The sequence below is a fragment of the Drosophila bipectinata genome, chromosome 3R (genome assembly GCF_030179905.1).
Source record: "Drosophila bipectinata strain 14024-0381.07 chromosome 3R, DbipHiC1v2, whole genome shotgun sequence".
In the NCBI taxonomy this organism is placed as follows: Eukaryota; Metazoa; Arthropoda; class Insecta; order Diptera; family Drosophilidae; genus Drosophila; species Drosophila bipectinata.
In genome coordinates, this window is record NC_091739.1 from 2,386,802 (window position 1) to 2,409,210 (window position 22,409).

At 43.7% G+C, this 22,409-nt stretch overlaps 1 protein-coding gene across 1 annotated transcript in view; it reads left to right on the forward strand.

The window, feature by feature from the left end:
- The first annotated feature begins 16,833 nt into the window (after window positions 1-16,833).
- The window catches only part of Gfrl (Glial cell line-derived neurotrophic family receptor-like), a 68,532-nt gene continuing 62,956 nt past the window's right edge, over window positions 16,834-22,409 (forward strand). The window contains exon 1 of the mRNA XM_070281050.1: window positions 16,834-17,093. The gene's annotated coding sequence lies outside the window, so the exon portion shown is untranslated. The remainder of the gene's footprint in view (window positions 17,094-22,409) is intronic.

Sequence of the window (22,409 nt, forward strand, 5' to 3'; positions counted from 1 at the left end):
CCGGAGCATATGCGATGCGCTACACATTTGATTTCATTTAGATTTTGATTTTGTGTTTCGGGTTTTGGGCGGAAACTAAATGGCGGAAAGGCTCCACCAGAGCGTGCTAATTCACCGGAGTCGAACGCGTACCGTTCACATGCTCGGTTGCCAGTGTGTCCTGCTCCCTTTGGCATCCGCCACCTGCCACCACACCTGTCTGGAGGACTGTGGCTAGTTTGTCGCCGCGAGCTCTCACCTGCCTCTTCCTTATGCTTCAGTTCAGTCGCCTGGCTGCCCACAGACACACGCACAGCCCACATCTACACAAATACACTTTTACACGCATAGCAAACGCACACAGGCCACAGAAATTGTCGTCCGGTGGCTGCTTTGTTTTCGTCCTTGCCACTTGGCTTTTACTTTGCTTTTTACTTGTAGCTTTTACGACTGTTGCGGTTGCTTTGCACTGAAAAAAAAACTACATGAAAATAAAAATTTACTTTAGAGTTGAGCTAATGTGTACGCACTTCAGTTTTGTTTTCATATTCCTTAAAATTATTTTCAAACATTATTTAATAAATTTTAGACGGAGGACATTTATATAAATTTATATACACTTATAAATTTATATTTTTGAATGGACTAAAAATGTATGGAACTATATGGAAGAAAATGTAAAGAAGATTTTCTTAAAGTCTGTTCTGTCTTGTAGAATTTCTTTTAACAACATAGTCACAGCAAAAATTTGTGTTTGTGTAAAGGACCTCCGTTGTCGGGCAACAAGATTTATGCAAAACGCATTTATTGTTGTCTCAAGCACTGGCAACAGAAACAACTTGAATCCTTGCCGCTCTCTGGCCGATTGTTGACTTAGCGGTTGCCAGTGTTGGCCCAAAGACTCTGGGCCACTTTAATCACTCAGATGCTGGCCGCTCATAAAATTAAATACCCACTTAATGCCGGACCCGAGTGGAGGCCTTGTCAACGCTCCTGCCCGAGTCCGAAACTAAGCCGAGCTCCCCGGACCTCGTTGCGAAGGAAGTTGTAAATGTGCTAAACAGCAAGATGAATTGCTGGTTATTATTGCCAACTTCATTTGCTATGCACTCAAATGGGCCGCTGCTAACTGGGCCAAGAGGCCCACCAGCAGAATGAGGCCAATCTTAAAGATGCACAAACATTTTTTGAGAAAGAAAAAGGCGCAATTTCGAGAGAGGCCAGCAATGAAACCGACACCGACCTGGCCTTTCGGTCGACTGCGTTACAAATGAATATTAATTATGTATGGCATGCTAATTCCGCGGATCCATTAATCACAATTATAATTTATGCCGTTGATTTTGCAGCTGTTGTTGTTGTTGTTATGCTTTCGCTTTTTTGCGTGCATTAATTTTCACATTTTTATCGAGAAATCGCCACTTCACTGGCACTGCCTCTGCAATATCTCCGGCCATGCCTCTTTTTTGCCGTCATTTCAGCTCATTAGCATTCGCATGGATAATAGAAATTTAAGTTGTAAAATCAATAAAGAAGCACATTAATTATTACAACAAAAATGGGCATAATAGCAACAACTACAATGCAATCACGCGACACTAATAAATCCCCTGGGCTATGTGCAAATCTGCGAATAATTAATGTGTGAACTCGAAATGGCATTCGAAATGGACTCATACCATTATGGAAATTATAATTGCATGAGGGCTGGTGGGATTGTCGCACGCGTATTAACAGCAGCATTAGCCAAAGGCTGGAATAATCGGTTATCATTAATAACAAAAGTATATTCTATTAACTTAATTAGGGAATATATTAGGGAAAAGGTATAGGTGTGGGAATGTGGCCAGAACACATTTTTAATTTTGATTTGTTTTCCCGTGTTTTTACCTGTCAGTGTTTGCATTTATTTAAAATACACAGCATCAGAACATCATAATTTTATTTATGGCAGATAGTTTTCGACAAATGCATTTCGGACACTTCCTGCGAACTTTTGCCCCTATCAAAATATGCATAATTTTCAGTTTACATTTACATTTTCAAAGATGCAGCCACTTGTCTGGCTGCTAACTGGTTCGTAATTGTTCTGCTTACATTTGGCATTTGTTACTTGATTTTGTGTCATTTCATTATCCTTTCCGTAGATACTGAAAAAGCAGCTTTCCGAGCGACCCGCTTTCCCTTTGACAATTATTCAGGCGTTCGGTCCAATTTCAATAATTAATTGAACAAATTTCACATCCCTCTTTCTGTTTTATTTTGTAGCTGAACTACGGAATCGACATCGTCCTCTGGTATCTGGATTTAATTTGTGCTTCAACCAAATGACAACATGCTGAAACCGTCGTTGGCCGTGATTATCGGAATTTTTTATTTAGGTAAGTCTCACGCATATCCTATCTGGTCGGCGTATATTATTAATTACACTCGTTAAATTGAATCTCGACATGCGAAATATGCGAGCGAACGAAAGTTAATTAATCACATTTTGCCCGGTAAACGATTTGTGTTTAAAGTGTTTTTGCTCATTAATTCGATTCGATGCTGTTGGAATCAATGTGATAACCTTTCGTTTCCACTCGATTTGCGTTGAGTGCCAAATGCATTTTTGATGGATTCTTTCATATTTATTTCACACATTCCCCTTTGAGCCATCATATTATTAATTTAATCTCTATTTAATCACTTACGGGGATTGCATTGAAAAAATTGGAATGTTACAGTTTGAGAAACATTAGAGCTTGTATTAGAGCTTTTTAAACTGAAAAGGATGGTTGGTTTCTGAAATATCCTTAGAAGCTTTGGGCAAGCAGTTCAGAGAGAGAGAGAGTTATCTGAAGCTTTCAAGAATACAAAGTTCAAATATGAACTGCTTTTCTCATTGTGCTTTTAACTGAACTGCTTTAAAAGTCAGATGTTTATATCCTTGAGCTTTTGACATTGAATGGTCTAAAATAAATAGATTTTTCAGAGCTTGAATATCCTTAGAGAGAGTGTGCTAAAATTTAAGTGAGCTTTCATCCAAGACCGAAAAAGGAACTTTAGTATATGTTTGATCCTTTAAATGAAAATGATTATTTCACGTGTCAAAATGTAAATATCAAATCACGAACTGTTACATCAAGTGGTTGTTAAATTTATTAAACGTCTGACTGGCCAGAGACCGTAATTAGTCATCGGCAAAAACCCTTGATAGCATAACTTTAATCGCCTTTCAAATCGGCGCTCCCCGCCATTAGAAAATCCTCAAAAGGCAGTGCGGCAAAAACCAACACATAACGGCAAACTATAATTATGTTTATCTTAATTATATTGCGTGACGTAAGTTTCTTATTAACCGGCCCAGCGCAAAGTCACAAAGTCAGCAACAATTTACCATGTTTATGGGTCGGCGGGTCGGAAAGCCAGCAAGGAATTATTATTACATGCAGGTGGCAAGGACTCCGGACTAGGGCACCCACTCCCTCGAGGAGTCGCGTGAGCAATCACAGCCAGAAGTCCGAGCCAGCCAGTCCAGAAAGTGACCAAAAGCCACCAAGTGGCGCCTGCCTTTTGTTCGCCTTCTTGGTGGGGGGAGCAGGTCCTTGGACTTTATTTGCATATAAAACGTATGATGACCGATGGCAGAGGAGTGAGGAGGGGAGAGGAGGGGGTGGTGACACGCGTCTCTAATGCGGTACACAATGGGGAGGCCACAACAATTGCCAAGGCGGCTTGTGGGGCTCTTGATTTGAAGCGCCTTGCAGCGCCGAAAAGTATGCTAAGAAATTAAGCACATTGGCCATTTTCATTTGCGTGCCACCCCGGCGTATGCGCAATGCAAAGAAAATGCTTCCATTCGGCCGGCGCGACACACGCAAAACAGAAAATAAAAACTGCACGTCATTACCTTGATTTGTGGCCACTTTTGAATCCAAGACCCCTCCTCTGGAGAATACTACGACAGTAAGTCGTAGCACTCACTCAAGTGCTTAGTTCAAGAAAGCTTAGTTCATCATTTATGCTAATCAAGAGTCGCCCCGCTATCAATTTCTCCGTTTTAAGACCCGCTCATCGATAGTTCAAGTGCCCCAAACGGCGATAAATCAAAATAATTAAGTCGCTTTAAATTGGAGAGACTTGGGAGCAAAGTGACTGGCATTAACCAAACTCCCAAGTGGGGCTAATAAGCTTGAGACAGCGCTAATTTTACCCTCATTAAACAAGCTGACATGCCAGGCCCAGGACGAGAGCCACGAGGACCACGACATACAGATTGGTGGCACAGAGTCCTGCCGTAGGTTTAGGAGCGGGCTCAATAAACTCAAAGGGCTGGCCGACCCTCGAACCCAGCTCCCTTTTCTCTGCCACCACCGCCCGTCCCCCATTTCCATGCCAGCAAGCGTCGCCATTTTGGCAGTCATTAACGGCAAACTGCTTCATCATTTAATAACCCAAAAGTGAGCTGGTTAAATGCCTGGGCTCGGGCTCTTTTTGGCCCAAATATATAGTACGTACATACACCCCCACGCAGACAACGGAGCTTGGCAGGCAAGACAGAAAAAATGGGAGAAAGCCGCCAAGAAAAAAAGGCCGAGCAAAGGCACAGAACATGCCACACTTATTTTTATAGATTTCATTTTAACACCGAAAAAGGCAAACGCATGGAAACTTAACCGATGGCGAGACCCCTTTTACCCTTCTGGCCCGTCTGCCCCGCCCCTGGCTCGCCCCCGCTTTCGCTTGGCAGAGCCGAGACTACATAAAATTGGCAAGGCGTCAAACAGGCAGAAAAGCAAGGATACCAAGGATGGCCGGGAAGGAGTCAAGGCGGCGCGGCGGCAACAAAAAAGGGTTCATTATGGCAATTTGCTTAAACTCGTGAGCTCTGCTATGGGAACTTAAACTTTGTGGCTTTTCTTCTTATTTTTTTTCTGACGGGGAAATATATCGTTCTTTTCGAGGACTTTAAGTTCACAATGATTTGGGGTAACAAAAAGAGCGGTATCATTTGTTGGTTCGGTTCTGACTTTCGTTTCCCATTTTCTCCACTTGGCGTGCCCCGCTCCGAGTTCATAAAATATAATGAAAAGCAAAAAATTACCCAGCTCCTGTGAAAAATAAACTTGGCTAATTCTGTCACCTCAGAGTTCACTGCACTCGACGCTGCACCTCCTTGGCATATCCCTGCTGTCGTGGATTTTCCAATATGTGTGCTCAGTGTCGCTTTGTTTGGACATTTCCAAAGAGGGTTTCCATGCTCGGCGACTTGGATTTATAACATGGTTTCAGTGCACCAGCAGGAGCGGGCTAGGCAACATTTTAATTGAGCTTCGATGGCAGTGGCAGGGGCAGCACGCAACTCGATGTCCCGATTGGGAATAGTAAAATATTTCAAAAACCACTTAAAGTCCAGAGCCAGGAAAAAAGTATAGTAGTAGAGGCACCCACAACAAAGACGCTGCACTAAAAAATATTTCTACGTTATTCAAAATATTCTATTGGTTCCAACCAAACATATTTAATTTTCAAAACACACTTTTTTACAAATAAGAATCGGAACTATAATTTATTAATCAATAAAGTATGTTTCTGGTAATCCAGTTGAAGATTTTTTCCCATGCCTTTTTGTAGGCTTTCCGTGGTCGTTTTCTACAGTTGTCGTCGCTGTGGCCGGAAGTCCTTGGCAGGAAAAAAGGGAAAGGGAAGGAAAGCGGTTGTGGCGTGCTGAGTTTTCATTTTTCGTGCGTGTGACTCCTGGCAATTCCTAATTATATTTGCGTGTGCATGACCAATTGCGAAGCATAGAAAATTCTTCGGTTCTTTAGAGGGCTTTAAAGCCATTTAAAAGGATATTAGCCTTGGGGCGCATCACCATCGAAGGGTGACAGGTGACATGTGTAGGCTTCACTCGATCTCCATGCCATCATTTTGTCCTTGAGCCGGCAATGTTGACTTTATTGTCAGCAATATGATTTGTCACCTCGCAGGACCAGGCAAACAGCAGGCAGGAATGAAAGGGGGAAGGCTCGCCGACTTCCTGACAGATGAGTGTCTGCCGGCCTTCGCTCGTGTCCGCCTTTGTGGTTTCGCCCACCTCGAGGTGGTCGGTGCCTTGATCGATTGCCATTACATCCCGAACCGAGGCCCGAATCCGAAGGATAAAAGACCACCTTAATGGGTAATAAGTAGATTGCGTGATTGTTCCCAGCAGAGCTCGTCGCATTCTGCAGTGATTGCTCACTTTTCGACACTTTCGGGGGACAAGACTTGGACGAAGAGCTGGGTATTAACTCTTGAGCCAGAAGTGGGCGTCCATTAATCAAGTTGGACAAGAGATGTGGACTTTTCTTCGATGGGCGATAGACGATGGGCGTGTCTCGTTTCGTTTTCGTTTGCATTTTCTATTATTATTATTATGAAGACATTCCGTGTCTAGGCAGTGTGCCTAACTTTTTGTTTATTTCTGTTTTTAGCTCCGGCTCCCATGTGTTTGCCAAGTAATTAGTGGCATAAGGCAAAAGTTTTTGATTTGGAGGCGCTTCCTGGGGCCACAAACAAACTACCGCGAAAGTGCCGCTTAATTTGTATTCAAATTAAGGTCAAAGGCCACACACATTCCCGAGAATTTATTCCTTCGGCACGGCGGCATGTAATCTGGCGAATTTACACATTTATCGCAACTTTCGAAATTCAAATATCCCTTCCATTCGATCTAAATTGTTTTATGTGTTCCGCCTCGGAGAGGGCGATGGGAGGTCCTTGCTGGGATGTGCTAAGCAGCCAGAATGCGATTCGATTTCCTTTTCGTTTCACTGCGTGTGTTTGGGGATTTTTAAATTTATTTGCGGGCCTGGCATTCTTGTGACTGTAATTATTTTTCACGCTCGAACTTGCAATTGTTTTTTGCAGCTCGTGTTTCTTTGGTTTGCCATAAATTTAAGGGCCAGAGTGTTTCAATTGTTTTTTGTTTGTTGGGCTGTTGGGCCGCTGGTTTCGGAGTGAGTGTTTTGGGCCAACTTGTTTTGCATGAAAAAGTGTCAACAACAAGCGGCGGCGAGTCCTGCAGCCTCGGGCTGTGACACCAAAGCTGACAACACTAATGAACGAGCAATGGGCGCACTTGCCATGCCTTCTTTAGCTACCACCCTGCCGCCTTCCGCCTCCGCCTCTGTCGCTGCCGTTGCCTCCCCCGGCAACTTTATGGCATTTGTTCTATGCAGTTTTCACCTTTCCTTCCCGTTGCATTCTTTTTTATGTTTTTGGTTTTTGTCGCCCGCAACTTTGACATAATTCAGGGCAGGGCTGCCAGGCTGGCCAAAAAATATGAAAGTTTGTGGGTGTCGCTGCAATATTCTCTCTCATTTTTTGCCATTTCCCACGCCTTTGTTGCTGGTGTTGTTGCCGGCAAAAGTTGATAACGAGCAGGTGTTAAAATGTGACCAAGTGCTGGCTGGCTTTTGGCACGCCTACGCCCTCAAACCCCTTCAACCCCGCCGCCGCCCCCTATTTGGCTGCCTTGGTGATTACAAGTTGTTGACACTTTTGCAGTTTGCGGCAACAACTCAACTCGGCCCGGCTCACAGCTCGGCTCAAAGCGAGCGCCAAAGTTGGCTCTTGGCTGTTGGCTGTGACCATGGCCAACATCCCGCAGCCGCAGCATTTGGGCCATTCTAGGTTTGTTTTCAAATCTGCCAACTTTATAGCGTTGCCAGATTTTCTCGCTTATTGCCTGACTTTTATTTGTCACATATTTGGTTTTTTTTTTAAAAAATATAAATGAGTCTATTGAACATGTTTCTTCCGGATCTTGCCTAATACCTTATACATAGGCATATACCATAAATAGCAAGAGGGATATATTAAAAAATGTATAAATATGCCAAATGAGTTTTAATATTATATCGCTTTAAACGATCTGGCAGTTAAATAACTGTTATCCTCACAAACTAGGAAGCCATTTTTCAAGTTATTAATGTTTTTAAATGAAGGACAGTTTATGTTTTATGATACATTTTTAAAATGTACGGTGGGATTGGTTTTGATTTACGTAATATTCTGTATATGTACCTAAATTTGTAACTTGTATAAACGTTCATAGAACCTTTTTAGACTATGCTCACAATATGTTTTTTTGTTTCTAAATGTAAGTAGTTATTTTTGAAGTGTACTTATATGGTGGTTGCATATTGTGTATGCTTCCCGTGGCCTCTGTTCTCCTATTTCCCGGTCATATACAAGTTTATGACGCTGGCGTTGACTTTTTAATGAACACGGCAATTTGCCGAAAGGTGAGGATGAAAAACTGAAGCACCCACACTGATACACGCACTTGGCTGGCGCGGGGCGGGGCATGGCCTGGCATTTTTGATCAGCCTCGAATATCATTTCACATATCGTTAAAATTCGTTTAGGCGCAGCATACAAATTGCTACATTTCCGCCAAACTTCAAGGCGTTACACAAGACCGACCTCTCAACCTCAACCCCAGATTCGACCTTACCTTCCGCCCCTATCTCCGCGCTCCTCACCCCTTGGCGTCAGTACTCAGACTCGAGTCTACGTACGACCTTTGGGTGGTGAAGTACTTTTAAAAATATCCTGCGTGCGTCTGCGGTGGGCCTCGTGTAAATTGAATGAAATTGAAAAATTTAACGCAACAGCAATTCCATTACGTTTGCCATGCCAGGCTCATTTTCACCGCGTTTGAGCTTGGCCTTCTCCCCATCCAGTGTTTGCCTTGAAATTTATTCATTACATGCAATTTTTTGCGCCGTCTTCACTTTCGTTTATCTGGGTTTCCTCAACATTTTCGAACGCATTAGGCTTGGCAATCAGAAATCATGTGTGAAATGGGAAAAAATGTGCGAAATAAAATGAAAATCGCGCTACAAACAGGAAAAACACTGGGAAAACATCAGCACGAATACGACCCACTTGAATCCCAGTGGCCTTCGGGCATTTGTCTTTATTCCTGTGTATTTTCAATTACAATGGCAATTGTTGTGGTTACATTGCCATCGCCATTGCCATTGCCGTTGCCGTTCCTTTGCCTTTGGGGCCAAAGGAAGGATGTTGGATGGAAAAACGAATCAATGTAAATAAATAAACGCTTACAAACAGAAATGCACAAATAGATTGTCATCAGGTCTCATCAGACTGCCAGAGATTACCGCATTAGCTCCTCGCCACACAAACAGGCCAAAAGGAGGCGATACAGGATACGATTGGTTAGGGATAACTGGGTGGCTGGCTGTGCTGCATATTGTATTTATGCAATCTGCATTTTATAAATATTTTTATAAGCAATCAACAATGACAGCAGACGGAGCCGTCCACGGCCATCCAGGACCATCAGCTCGGGGCAGACATGTTGGGCATGCCAAGTGCGTTGTCTTCGCATTTCGCATTTCCCGTGTGTTATGTTAATGTTTAATATAAATGCCCGTTGCCTGTTGTATTGGCTCTGTCGGCTTCTGGCTAAGAAGCTTTCGAAAGCCAAGAAGAAGGAAGGTCTATGCTGCAGAGAGGGAAATGTAAGAGACTTTTAAAATGAAATCTGAAAGCTGAAGGGTAGTGGACTATCCGATACCCGGCCCTTTTTCTGCTATTGGATGCGGATGATCCTTATTTTTTTGCGTGTACTACCTTTGCATCCTAGTGACTGATGCATAAGCAAATAGTTATTGCAAGCATCTGACTTGACCAAACCCCATCATTCCAATGTTTATTCTGTGAGCTGCTGCAGCAAAACTTAAATTGGCATAAGAAGCGGATTGCAGCGTCTAACAAATTGAAAAAGAATGGTCGAAGAGTCCTGAGTCCTGTCCCTGAGCTGGGGACATTAAATTCTGGAAGACTTCATTTAAATGTGTTTCGTTTGACTCTTTTTTCGGCTCGTGGGTGAGCCTGTGTGTGCAATTTTGGTTAGTTGATGTCGCTTACAAACTTGCATACTAAATAAGCCGCTGGCTGCTGCCACTATCTCCCTATCCTGCCCCTCTTCGGTGGTCCCCCACCCACATCTTCAGTCGTCTCCCGGTCTTCCCCCCGAAACCCAGAGGCCTCATGCATTTTACATTTGCAGTCGTCAGCCGCTACTCATTTGTTTTCTTTGCGCCCAAAGGCGAGGACCCAACCACACACCCTCCCACACATGCACACAATTACACAGACCGCACACAAACACACACGCATTGTTGCAATTGCACGGGAAATAGACTTTTTGAATGCGAATGCGTTGCACATGTCAGATGGAACGCGCTTAGAAAAGAACCAGGAAGAACGTGCCGAGAAAAAAAGCAGAATGGGATGGAGAGAAAGCAAAAGAGGACCAAATCCCGCAGCAATGCGAGTCCTTTCTTTCTTCTTCACTTGCTTTTCTTTTACTTTGCAATGGCAAGGAGGTCTCGTTTTTTTCTTCTTCCTTGCAACATGCTAGTTCTTGTTGTTGCAATGTTTGTGGGCCCGTCTTCATGTTGTCAGCAGATGTTTCTGTTGCTGCTGCTCCTGCTCCTGCTCCCGCTCTCGCTGCTGTTCGCTCACTAAATCCGTGCTACTTAAATCGTCCCTAAAATCCTCGTGGCAATTCTTTCGCCATGGAGCACATGCAGCTTTTGTGTGCTGTATGAGAATTTAATGACATTCTTAAGTTGTCATCAGTGGCTGACTAGCTGGCTGGCTGGTTGGAACGGGTCTGGCCCGGCCTGGTCGCCGGGGACAGCGATTGGGCCAACTATCTGCCATCTTGGCAGGCTGACTGCCTTCAGGTCTTTGGCTCTCGGCACTCTGCAGCTCCGACTTGGTGGCATCTTATCCTGTCGCGGTTCGTTTTTCCACCTCCCTGGCCCCTTGCAGCAGGGTTATTGTTGTAGTTGTTGCCCCTACCGGCATGGCAGGAATATCAAATTGAGTAAGACCAACAAAATGAGTTGAATCATTAGCGTACACCACCCACACAGACATGGAAGTTCAGGGGATGAGCAGGTCAGGTTGAATTGTGGAAGGATACTTAAAGTTTTTTTTTTTGTAAGTTACTAGTTATTTAGAAAACGAGTCAATCGAGCCTATAAAGTATTATTGCTAATGATTTTTTATTACATTTTTTTTTTTTAAATACTTTTTACCACTGTGGATGAGAGTCGACGATGCAGCGCAGTATTTTTGGGCTTGCATCCCACATATTGCACAATCTCTGTGGCGGTTCTGGGATCCCTGCGGCAACTGCCGCTGCTGGATGCACTTTGCCTTTTAAGAGGATGAAGGCATATCAGCATTAGCGTCTGATGTCTCTTGTCTGCTCCGGGGCAGCTGCATCTTTTTTGGGACATTTCTTTACGGCAGAAATTTTACTAGACAGGCAACAAGACTGAATTATCCAGGTCAGGTTGGACCAGATATGAGGCATGTGGCAAGACGATTGTATAACTCTTTCGGCGAAGGGGGCCATGGGGCATGGAATTTAATTTTCAATTTTTGGGGCCAAAACATTTGCGCCTTTCATTTCACGCTGTCTGCCAGTCAAATACGTAGTTTTTGTATGCATACTACAGTATAGCATTCTATACCTCCCAAGTCAGGCAGTTATTTTTGCGCTGCATGAGCAAATCTTTAGTATTTGTACAAGCGACAGCCGCAGACTGGAAAAAGCCGCCGCATTTGAATATGCAATTTGCAATTTGACTTGGCCCAGGCTCTGTCGCCGAGGAGGAGTGTGGCAAGGAGGCCAGACCGCGCGATTCTGTTGCCTGTCGTCAGCTAGAGCTAAGGCCACCCATTCCCTTCGCCCTCTTCGGCGTCCTGAGTTAATCTGCAAGCTTAAGGAGTCCCAGACTGTAACGAGAATGGAGGGATCGAGTGGCAGTAGCAGTGGCAGTGTCATATAGGTTTGAGTTTAATGTTGCGACTTTTGGTTATCCCAAGATTTTGGGGCAACTCCAAAAAATGGAGAAGGCATAGATTATGCCCTTTCCTGAAAGGTTTTCCTGAATAATCCTGAGTAATAAAAATTATCTATTCCATACTCAATCCAGGCGCAAAAGACAAACATCTTAAATTAATATTTTAAGGACCTTTTATAATCCCTAAACAGAGCCACTTGGACTAAAACTCTGGGAAACTCTGACTGTAACTAAAAAATGTTCCACATTTGTGATCTATTTTCAGAATTTGTTTAATGACTTATATTTGGCTCAAACTTACGAAAGTCCCAAAGGACTTTACTTTCAGGGTTTTGTGAGTGCTGCACGCCGTGCTATTTTATCACAGCCCTGGCGCGTTTTTGTCGTTCGTCCTGCGCTGACATTTCAGCGGAAGATTTATGCACTCGGGCTGCAGTTGAAGACAGCTGTCGTTGGCCCGGCTGTCTCCCCTCTAATACTAGTCCTAATAGCTTTTTATTCTCTTGCATGAAATATGCCTCCGCCGAAAATGTGGAATAAAACAGAGCCCTGAGAGCAGAGCCAGCTCTGGGATATGGAAAGTGTCAATCTGGATTTAATATACATTTTTGTCCGGGCTGGTGCATAGCCTGCATTCAAGTTCATCAATTGTCAGCCGCAAGTAAATAGGATTCAGGAAGAGGGCCGCAAAAAGTGGGAGAGACAACTTGAAAGTACAACAAACTAGAGCTAAGTTTTTCTGACACACCAATGACAAGAACACACGTATAGCCCCGCACCGGCACACACACAATTAGGGCTTGATAAATTGCTTTTGTATGCTGTTTCAGTCGTAAGCTAACGCGGCAGCAAAATGAAACAATAAGCCACGTCCGTCAAGTCAGCTCTTGAGGTGCCTAAAGTCGAGTCGAGTTATGAGCGGAAGTCAGGACACAGTCATACATACCGCACACACACAGGCACGCACAGACACAGGCACTTCGTCACACTTGCCAAGACAATGGGACTAGACAGTCAGACACCTTCCTAACAACGCGTCAGAAGTTCCCTGTGTGGGGTACTATCCTTTTCCGGGATGAGAGGGTATATAAATTTAACGAAAAAACTTTAAAATTAGCATTATTCGGGAAAAAACAGATATGAATAGCTAGTTTGTATGTATATTGCGTCAGATGTTCAAACTTAAAGCTTGTCTTGGAACGTCTTTTATTGACTTTTATTCCATGAGTATCAAACTTCATAAATGGATAAGTTGGTTTTTATTTCAGTGCTCACCTATAACTATAGAATATATCTTGGCTTTATCCTTATTTATAGCCATATATACCTTAATATGTAGGAAAAGTAAATACTTTAAATGAATGGCAGCGCACCCTTTAAAGGTATTTCCCTTAGAAGCCTCCTCTATTTCGTGAGGCTCAGTGAGCGGCAACTTTGGCTAATTGAAAACGCTTGTCAACACTTCGATGTAGTTGGCAAATGGAAAGCGTGGCAATGACTCAGGCTAACTATAGTACCCCCATTAAAATTTTCTTTGCACTTGCCGGCATCACCTTTGCTGTCTATGGGCTGATAACTTTTCGGATTATTTGCCGCCTTGTGTCCTTTTTTGAGGCAACTAACTGGCAATCTATTATACGTGTCCTTTGACCGTAACCAAGGCACACATTCATCCATTCACCCATACATATTGGATATGTAGAATGGCCCAATGTTACCTTTCGGCCTGGCTGGCTGCCTTGTACCCTGGCCTTTATTGAAAATTGTTAAATTTGGAAGGACATTTCAGTCCCCCACTCCTCCCCCACTCAAGGACTGCCTGGCTAATGCACACAATTTGCTTTGTATATCCGTTTCATGGAGCTTGTTTCTGGGCCCCCGACAACATTAGCAATCTCTGAATGGGATTCTTATACTCTATTGGTTGCTAGAAGGGTTGGAGAAAAAGAAAACCCGGCGACAATTACTTTGAGGAGCTCACCTTTAACTTTCACTCCAATCAGGCGAGCACTGGGCTGGGATTGGGGCTGAGCGACAGCGGCAATTGTCCTGGCTGACATGGATGCGAATGAGAGCGACAAGAGTCCTGTTGTCGCTGCTTCCGTGTTCTGTGGCTTCAAGAGCCCGGCTATCTAGCTGGATGGCTGGCTGGCTGGCTGCCTGGGAATTGTTGTTAGCTACTAATTATGCATGGACTGCAGGGCAACAAACCGCGCTGATGTTGACACACAACCAGAACTGGATCTGCAAATGGTGGCCAGGATTGAGGCAGCAAGGCAGTAGGAGGATAAATGGCGAAGAAGCCGCTGAAGTATGTTAGCAACTTGCAACTGACACACAAGTTACTGGAGACTTTAGTGGATACTCAAAAACGCCATACTAATTTTTATGATACTTATTTGGAGGAAGGTAATTTGGAAATGGGCTTGTTCAATGGCTTTATTGTATTACCAAAGAGTATTTGAAAATTAAATTGGTATTTTATATTTTTTTTTGAGAGCATTCCATTTTTTACAGTGCCAACATAAAGTGTGTTGCTATGCGTTGTGTAATATTTTCTAATTTTCACAAAATAAGCAATTCTCACGTCTTTGTCCTTCTGACATCTCGCAGCGTTGTGGTGCCGCTGGCCCGGCTGTGAATTCAATTCCAGCCTGGGCCTGCCGTTGTTTAGCCAACGGGCTGCAGGTGGCAACACCAAATGCTTTGTACTTCAAAAGCAAGTCAATTTGCAACAGTGAGCGTGTATGTGCCCCACCTCGGGAGCCTTGGCATGCCACCTTGCCACCGCCGATTGTCTCTGGTTTTCAGGTTTAGGTGGCTTTGCGTGTGTCTCTCTTTTGTTTTCTGCATTGTATTTTCCTTTTTTGTATTTTTCCACAATTTGTTTTACTTCTGCTGGCAATCGATTCAAGTTTAGTTACTTGCCTGGCTTTGATGTTCGGATAGGGAAACGTTTGCTCCCATTTCCCGCCAGCAGCAGGTTTCCCCACAAACGAATAATATTTCTTTTGCTTTATTTGCTTTGCAGGTGAGTCTCCCCCCTTGCCGCAAAACTAACCACTCGCTGTGAGTATAAATTAGCAATGGCAATGTAATTATATTTTCATTAGATTAAAATATCATAAGTGCCATAAAAATTAAGTTATGCCAGAGGGCGAGCACAATGGAAATGAAATAATCAGCTTAGCTGGGCCGCGATTGCGGCTGCGGGCAAACATAAAAGTCCAGGCGGACCGCACAAAGGACCCTCCCACCAGGAACCGAGAAAGGCGCCCCCGCGTTGCCATGCCACCCCGGCCACGACTTATTGTTTTGGCAAGACATTCGGGTCGGCGGGCATCGCTTTGATTTCACGCGATAATTACAATGTGCTCTCCAAAGAAATAGCCGTGCTCGTGGGGCCACAGTTCGTGAAGCTATGCAGGACGACGGGGACTCCAAATCCAAATTTCAATTCCCGTTTCCGTTGCCAGCTCCTGTCCCGTCTCAGTTCCTGTCCACCTTGGTACGGCGTACTGCCTCTATAGATTTATAGCGTCGGCGACATGTTGACATGCTGGCCATGCCGCCGTCGAGGCCAATTTCTTGAGGCGCGGCCTGACTGCAATTTTCGTGCTCATTGTTTAGTAGCTCAATGGTACATACACTAACAGAAAAATTCGTGTACCTTGTTTTATATTCATTTCATAATTTACTTCATAAGAACGTCCAGGTTTAAAGTGGGTATTACTTGACACAGTGGTTTTTAATGAACTCTAATTAATTTTAATCTAACTCTCTCTAAACTAATGATCTTATGAACTCAATTTTGAAATTTAAAATACTCTTACGAATTTTATACGAAAATGACAAATGCAAATGACCTAATCATAAATTTAAAAATATTAGAGTGTTCTATTAAATATCGATTTTTTTTATATTACCTGATATTTATTGAACTTTTTTGAATAATTTGACACTGAATGGTAAATTGTTTATTTTGTATTTCTGTATGTTTGCAAAAGTCTTTAGAAGTGTAGGCGTTGTTTTGAAGGGTTTGGTGAAAATTCCTAAATACATATGTATGTAAGTGTACTTTTTATTTGATTTTGGCCACTGCCAATTACCGCACGCTTCGTGGCTTAGAGCCTGCTGCTTCGGGGCACTCGCTGCGTATACGTAATTTTTATTGGACACTTCCATGCGTCGTCATCCATCGTGGATGGCCTGGCTTCGGTGGCATCTGCCATTCCGTCCGTTTGTGTGTCAAGTCGTGAGCTTTTGCTCGTACGCAGAGCATGGCAGAGCAGAGTCCTAGGCCAACACGGACAGTGGCATGGAGACCCGGAGAGCTTTGCACGGCGAACGTGCTAGCAAAACAAAAACGGATAATTGCAGTGCCACCTGAAACTTCAACTATCTTTGTGTTTGTCTCTCTCTTTGGCTTTCCCTTTGCTTGCTCTTTCTATTTTCCGGTTGCCTCTTCGATAACTCTCCAAATGGTTTAAATGGAATGTTGTTATTAAATATAAAAATTAATCAGAATTTTTAAAAATATTTTTCGAGCCTGAAAGATAAACTAGGAAATTTTAATACTCGGGTCATTATTATAATAAATATCTTATCAAAAAAATAGTTATATTCTTAAATTATTTAAGTTGTTTTTAATCAATTTAAAATGGTTTTAACTGTTTTATTTTTCTTTATTTATTACCAAACAACCAGTAAAACACCTTGGTTGGCTCCTGACCCTTTTCAAACTTCCTAGTTTCCTTCTACAGTTTGAGAGTCACACTCTCCACTCGAGTGCCAAACCAAATTGGCGCCAAATGAAACTCTCCACACTACTCTCTCCCTGTCTCTCTCGTTTGGTTCCGGTAAACGAGGCAAGTCGAAGGACCAATACCCGAACCCGAGGCCGAGTCCTGTCGGGTCGAATGAGGCCGAAGGCTGGGTAGTCCTGCGGACCAAACAGTTTGCGACTGAGACTCGTGACGAAAGGACACGCGGCCAATGGCAAGCGGGCTCTAGCGATTCAAACAGGCCGCTCTGGGTTTCAAGTCGAAGCGATTCGAGCGGAATTACGAGTGCGTGTCCTGGCGTCGATCGTGGCGTTAAAATACACAAGAAATACCAGAAAAAATTACGTTAACGTGGCCGAGTGAAATCGTAGCTTAGCTCTAAGCCGTAAATCATCAAGTGTCGGCAAACCAACGGAAATCCAGTCGAGTGTGCACTTCTACTATAAATGTACATAAAATACATAATATATAATTTAATTTGGCAAATGTGATGGAAAATTGTATGGCTCAACGAAAGGAAAAGCTGGAGAAGCGAAAGCAAAAAAACAGGAGAACCTGGCAAGGAAAACTCACGGCTTACTGCTTATGCTGGTAATGGGTTAATGCGGTTGAGCACTCGCACGGCTCCTTTTCCAGCCCCTTTCCAGAAATATTTCATGTTATTTACCTAGGTGCGCCACTTTCGTTAATTGTATGCAAAAAAGTTGCCAACATTCGTCGAGTGTGTGTGTGTGAGTGAAGTTTTTGGCTCAGCAACTTTTAGGTTGGGTGGCTCTCTGGTTCAATTACAAAGCCCCTTACCCCATGCCCCACACCCTGGGCCCCGTGCCACATCGCCTGCCGCACTATTTCCGCTCTAAAATTTGAGCCAACTTAGCAGCGCTTGCCAGCTGTGCTCCTGACGTTAGTCCCTTAGTCCTGGTTCCACATCCTGCGCCTCACTGGCGCTCACTTAGTAAATAAATTGGCAATCGCATTTAATGTGAGTTTATGTGCGTCGCTACCTTGGGCCGTACTCGGCTGTGCCTCCGCTATCCGTTAGTGTTTATTTATTTTTTTACTTCAGTTTGTTGCCTTGCCCCGTCGTGTGCTCATGTGCAAATCGTAAATTCACGTTAATGCCGAAATTTCACGTGATAATGACGTGATTACCTGGCGCACACAACACATACCATACTAGGCGCTATATGGTTAGAGATCCTGGCACATGTCTCACTGTCGTGGCCTATCCTTTTGCTATCCTTCTGGCATAAACTACGGTTCACCCAGATCCAGCAGGGCCAGACTGACTTACTCGCTGGATGACTGGCAGCTTCATCCAACCACTCAACTGAAAAATGAGTGCCCCTAAAATAGTTGCAATGCATTTACTCGAATGGCAGTCCCTGGGCCCGATTCCTGGCTCCCTGTTAGGAATTTCAGGTTAGGCCCAAGCGTAAAATTGTTGGCGTACTTTCCAAGTGCTGTTCAATGAGTTGTGGAGTTCAATTTGGCGAGGGTAGAGCAGCAGCACTATTCCTGTTTTTTTTTTTCAACTTAAAATTTAACTGTGTTTTAAAGAGTTTTGAATGCCAGCAGAGATAGATTAACAAGACAGTCCTCCCGCCTGCCTCGAAAGTTCGCTGCAATCGCGCAATTTGGACGCTATTCTTTGCCGTTTTATTTGCAACTTTTTAATTACTTTTGAGCAGCGATTTGAACTTTGCGCTTGTCGCCCGTTTACACTCTAATTACGGCGCCCATTCACGGGGACTCTATTTTGTTTTTCCTGCCTACGTTCTCCTTGCTGCTTTTTTGCTGCTTATCAGCCGGGCCAAGAAGGAAGAGAAGTTTCCTTTGGCTCTTAAATGCAGCTGTCCAAAGTTGGTGGCGCTTTAAACGGTCTTTGCTGGCATTTCCGTTTCCGTTAAATCGCTTCTAAGCCAGTTTGTTAGTTTTACCTTGACATTTTATGCAGTTTTCCCCGGTGTGTTTTATATATTTCTCTGTTTTTTGTCCAACTACCTTTTGTGTTGTGCTGGTTGCCAGCGTGCAATTTTTTCCACCGGCGGCAGCAGCTGCTGCCACAACAACTTTAACAATATTTGCTTTGCTGCAACACGACTGCCTCGGAGTTCCTTTTCTTTCCGCACACACAAATCATGAATCTTTTTGCTTTACACACCAACACACATCCGCCCGCTATCCACCTGCCTTTGGCAACATCTAAGTGTTGTTTAATACAGCTTTTCAACTCATTCGCTGTGACATTTTACCTTATTTTCCTTGCACACCTACACCTCCCTGCTTCGGATTTGCGTATGCAAATGTGTTTCCACGGTCGTGTGAAACATTTTCTGATGTCATACGTGGGGCTGGTCGTTGGCCAGTTTAAATAATTGCCACCGCCATAAATTATTAAATCAACAACAATTACTCACTAGCCAGCCAAAGGGAATCAATCAAAAATCGACTAAAGTGGAGTGGTTCGGTTCATTGAAGTGGCCCGGAGTGTGGTGTGGAGTGGAGCGGAGCGGAGTGAATTCATAAGCCGACAAAATGCCACCCAATACCTCTATTCACCGGGAAGGTGTATTATAACGAGTTTCATGACAGCAATTATGCGAGGGCGGCACAGTCAGACACACATCACGTATACGCAGTGTGTGCCAGCGCAGGCTAATGTGTAGTTTTGGGCGGTACTTTCCGAGGGCTTTGTAATCGATATTACAATGGCATTGTGTTAGGCCTCTCCAATATGCTGGTTTTCCAGTTTTCTGTTTTTTTTCCAACTATTTTATCGCTCCCTGTGCATCGCTCACAATGGGAGCTGGGACTTTAATCGAAGGGGCTGGGGGCTGTGGGGCTGAGGGACTGGTGTGTGTGTTTGTTTGCCCGGTGGGAGTTGACAATGCATGTTTAATGTACTTGCCTGTAATTTGTAATTAATATTGCATGAGTTGCAGTCGGCCACCTTAGCCTGAGATTTCACCATATGGTATGGCATTGCAAAATCGGATTTGAGCCCACATGCAATATCTACCATTTCTGCGTTCGATTTGTGTCGATTTCGTGTTATATGTGTGTCGGCAGTTTGCCACCAAACTCGACAGACACACAGTCAGACAACCAGCTGCTGTTTGCTACACTTTATGTCATTTTTTGATTTATGTGTGATTAGTGTTGGGTGTAACCGAGTTTGTCCTAGGACCCAGTCTGATTCCCATTTCACTCAGACTGGCTCTCAGTCTGTTGTCGTTTTCTATGAATACGTAACGATACTGCAAGTTCGATACCCAGCCACTTTCAACAACGTCGGTTGACTTTTTGTCGGTATCTAACGTGGTTACCCCTTGAATTACACGCTCCAATGTTTTCGTAAAATGTGCAAATGAAGTCTCCAGAAGACAACACATGAGGACAAAAACAGAAAGCCATGCTAGAGAAAAGAAAAGAGATTTGAGCCATGTAAACAATGACAGGCCATGAAATATGCAAACACCCTAAATACCTGCAAGGCCCGAGGATGTTTCGTTACTATTTCAGCCCTTGCTATGGCGTCTGACTTTGACTTCGACTTTGCCTGGCTTCGATTGTTGATGTAAATGTCAGAATAAATAATAAATAGCAATTTCAGGCGCCCATCATAATGCCTGATTGTCTGCTGGCTGTCCGCCAATCCGCCTGCCATCCTGCCAGCTCTAAATTCCATTTTGTTACGTCGCCATTTTATGACTTTAACGAGGCTTTAATTTTCGAGATTATGGATTTAATCCACTTTTAATTATAGGCCGGTGCCTATAATTTTCGCTTTCCGGACGGTTGATTATAATTAAAGTATCAAATGTGTTAATTGATTATGCAATTAGCGCACGAGGCCCGGCAATGTTAGTTAATTAAACGACGATGAATATATTTATGGTATTTGTATATCCATCAATCGGGAGGGTAACGTTCATCTGGCGAGCGTCGTCGAGTGGTTTATTAAATTACAAAAACCCGCAATTGAAAGCACTTGAACTATTAGTTTATTTGCCCCAAGCATTCCATTCATTCATTTCCATTCAGAATGGGAGGAAACTTCTTGTGCTTCCTGCTGCTGCTTTCTCCTTTCTCCGTTTACTCTCTTTTCTCCAGCGATGTGCTCTCATTTATTCATACGTGCGCTTATTGCAATGTTCATTGCTTCATATTCATTATGGCAATGGAGGAGCAATGTGCGTTCTCCAGACAGTTCGTGTGGCTGTACGTCCGATACGTTCGATAATCCAATAAATATTTATGAAGCACTTTATTGGAACAACACTGAATTACTTTATGGCAGATGTATGTATGCATGGCCATGTCCATACGATTGTGTGTGCACGTGTCTGCCACAGCCATAGCCGCAGCCACAGCCACTGCCCCTGCCACTACCATAGCCACTGCCACTGCCACTGCCCCTTAAACATCCATTCCCATTCCTACCACTACCATATGCAGCCGCACCAAAAAACTAACAACCAAGCAAGCTGGTATCATGCGGGAAAGGAAAACATTCGAAGCGATTCCGAAAAAAGTAGAAAGAAGGAAGCATATTCTGCATTTGGTCAAGTGTTTCCGACCCACTCAACTTGGTCTGTATTGCCCATACGCACCATGGTGCCAGGATGCTTTGATGCGGTCAGCTTCGGCCAGACATGGCTTGCTGCTATTTTGGTTTTAATATTTTTAAGAGCCCGGGCCACTCGAGTGGCAGCCGACACTAATTGCTTCCCCCACTCATGTTTAAATTATGGACAGAACTGTCGACTCAAGTGACTCAAAGGATCAAACTGCCCACCTGCAGTGGCTGACCCAATTAACTGTCAAAGGTTAAGCATCTGGCCCAAGACACATGCCCGAGTATCTATGCATTGTTTTGCATTGTTAATGCCCCTCCAGAGGCGAGAAGGCGATGAAACGGCGCTTGCTTTTATGGCCCCGCGATGACACGGCAGGACTTGCGGCGCCCAGGCCCAAATCAAGGGTCAAAGTTCCCGATTTGCAGGCAATTAAATTTGAAACCAGAAGCTGTGGAAATTAATTCGAACAACATAACAGCGAGGTGACAAAACAAACAAAGCCAAATAAATAGCGAAAAAACTGATGCAATGAAAGATGATTTTAATATAACATTTTTTCACAGCCTCACAGTTGTCGACTAATATTGCTGTATATTAAGGGATAATCTAGTTTTAAATCCTTATTTTGTCAATAGACAATTAGGATAATTGCATTTTATTTTTATAAATGGAAATAGTATCACAGACCATTTAATTAGGAAGGTTAAAATTATTTTAGACAAGTACTATTATTTTTGCTCCCACTGTGAGTGCACTTTTTTAAGAATTTCCCCGCTGATGAATAAATTTTAATATAAATACTAGAGCTGAAAAAATGAATGAAAACGAAAATCAAAGCAAGTGCAAACATTAAACAGCAACACAACAATAACGATCAACAATGGAGGGGAATATGAATGATTTGGAGGCTTCGGGGGACGGCCACCCACATCGCTCGACAGCGAGTTTAAAATTATTGACCAAATTTTCGGGCAAACATACCGCAAAAAACGAGCACAAGAGCAAACTATGGAAACAATGCATAACTGGGTCAGTTTGACATGTCGTTGTCGCAGCAAACCCTGACGGCTTCTCACTCCGCGTATCCTTGTCGCCCCTGCCTGCAGCCGTCCTTCCTCCGCTCTGCAATATTTGGCAATGCATGCGGGCTGGCCGGAATGCCGGAGCGGCGAAGCGCCGGA